Raw genomic sequence first — 2,585 nt, 5'->3', positions numbered from 1 at the left:
ACCTATTCATAAGGTCATACGGACGTGGATAAAGGGAAAACTGCTTAATGAGAAACTTTTATGGCCCCAACATTATTTCAATGGTAGTCATTCATTCACCACTATTTCCTTGAGTGTAGTCCATTTTCAATTCAGGTTTGCCTCATTTTTGGGCTCATGGCTTAAAATGAGATGACAAAATAAATAGACAGCATTGATTTCATAAACTGTCGATGGGCCCATAGTATTTCACGCCTGCACAACCCTTTCAAATAGGGTATAATTGTGAAAATGAAAGGGCTGAGGGGCAATTTAGACTTTAATTTGGATTATTATTATTATTTTGACACTTCAATGGCAATTTTCCGTATGCAATCATTGATCAGAGTCAATGGATTGGTTTTTCTCCGTATTTTTAAAGATTAGACAGTTTGCTTTAAATAATTTGACAGCAGACATTTTTTTCCCAATAGCCTTAACCAGGAGCGGTTTTATGTAAAAAAACAAAAATACTTCTTTATTTAACAAAGTTATAAGGCTGTCCTCTCACTTTTATGGAAAGAAAACCGTGCTAATTTTGGATTTTTATAGTTGAATGGAATCCAGTTGAAGGACTCTTTTCATTGTTCTAAGTTTATCCGGTGGTTCTTGTAGTCACAAAAAGAGACCTTGGGCTGGACATATCCAATAATTCGCAGGCAAGGTTTTTCCATTGGTTACCAAAAATTGATGCGTCCTAAATCTCTTCATTTTAAAAATTAAATGTCTTTTCAAAGTTTACCACTGTAAAAAAGCGTTTCCAACGTCTTTCAAAAAAGTGTATGGAATCCACACCCGTGATTCACGGTCAACCCTACCCCCGCCCCCCGAAAAACAAAACTACCCCGTCCGGGCAGGGATCTGTAGGGCCCACTGTGATGTAAATATTTTATCCACGCCGTTAATAGTTTTTTTCAGTTCATTTCAAGGTATTACGAAAAAAATGCAGTAGGTCCAGGGCTTAAGTTGACCACAAAGTGGGGATTGAAAGTCCACCATTAAAAACTTCTTATGAGCTGGAGAAGTTTAGGATCAATTTGATATTTGTTTTTTCATTTCATCTGCATCTACGGGGCATTATGAATAGGTTGGATCGATAAAAAAATAAAAAATAAAAATCATGTTGGCCTTTAAAAAGGTTTCAACAGTAAGTGTCATTATCACTACACCTTCCTTTGGTGTAGTCCACTGCAATTGCTGACTTGCTCCATTTTTAAGTTCATACCTTAAAACGATTTGATAAAAGCGATGAACGGTGTGGATAAAACACTTACATCACAGTTGGCCTCACAAATCCTTACCCGGACAGATTGCCATTGGAGCGGGGGTAGGACGCAATCCATGTCCTTCAAGGATATATTAATCAAATTGTAGAGTATACAAAGACGTGAAAGAAAATTGACGGAACGTGAAACATTGTTATCTTTAATACTGGACCGGTTTTCTCGGTGGAATTACTCCCTCATTTTCAAACAAGTGAAAACCAAACAGGCCGTAAAAGAAACTTTGAAAAGTTGATAACGGGATCTTTTCTTTTTCTTCTTCTTTTTTTTAATTCTTACCATTTACTTTCTCCACGTACAAGATATTCCGTATCAAAGGTGGCCCCATATTATGTACAGCCTATATTGAAGAAGGTAGGCTCACACGATGGACGGTTCACATTAGAGGTGTGCTCCACATGACCAGCAGTGAATATTGAATTTGGGCCCCACATGATGAATAATAACATTATGGTGTGACCACATGATGGATGACCGATGCACATCAAGGATGGCCCTTAGTATGAATGATTCACGTCCAAAGTGGCCCTGCATTACGGACAACCCTACATCCAAGGTGGGGCCCACACAATGGATGGTTCATATCAAAAGTGGGCTCTACATAAGGGGTTGTGGGTATTAAAGGTGGGTCTCACATCATGGACAATACATTGATGGTGTGCCTCACATGAGGACAACTCACACCAAAGCTCAGCCTCTAATGATGAATGACCTACATCGAAAGTGGGCCGTACATTATGGATGGCCCAATTTGAAGTTGGACCCCGCATGATGGACAATTCACGTTTAAGGTAGGCCCCACATCATAGAGGGCCTAAATCCAATGTATGACATGATGGACGGTCCCTGATGATGGATGGCCCAAATCCAACGTTTGACATTATGGACGGCTCACATCAAAGGTGAGCCCTGCATGATGAATAGCCTACATTGAAGGTGGATGGTCTAAATTCACACATAAGCAATGGATGACCATCCAAAATCTCCAAATTCACGTTATGACCACCTAATAGTTGGATAGACTCAAACTTTGGGGTGTCCCGCTTTATGATGGGGCAATCCTATTGGACGAGTCGGATGACATACACATTGCACACGCTACGGTGGTGGACACATCATATAAAGTGCAGAGGTGTTAACATCTTTTTATGATATATGGGTTTATGAATTAAAAAAAAAGACAAATACTACTGATAATTAGTAATTACTCATTATATGCATCAATTGAAGTACGGGAAATACATATACACAAATACACAAATGTGTAATAAATATTTTAATTGG

This window comes from Magnolia sinica, chromosome 5 (assembly GCF_029962835.1).
Source record: "Magnolia sinica isolate HGM2019 chromosome 5, MsV1, whole genome shotgun sequence".
Lineage (NCBI taxonomy): Eukaryota > Viridiplantae > Streptophyta > Magnoliopsida > Magnoliales > Magnoliaceae > Magnolia > Magnolia sinica.
Note: the sequence above shows the minus strand (reverse complement) of the source record.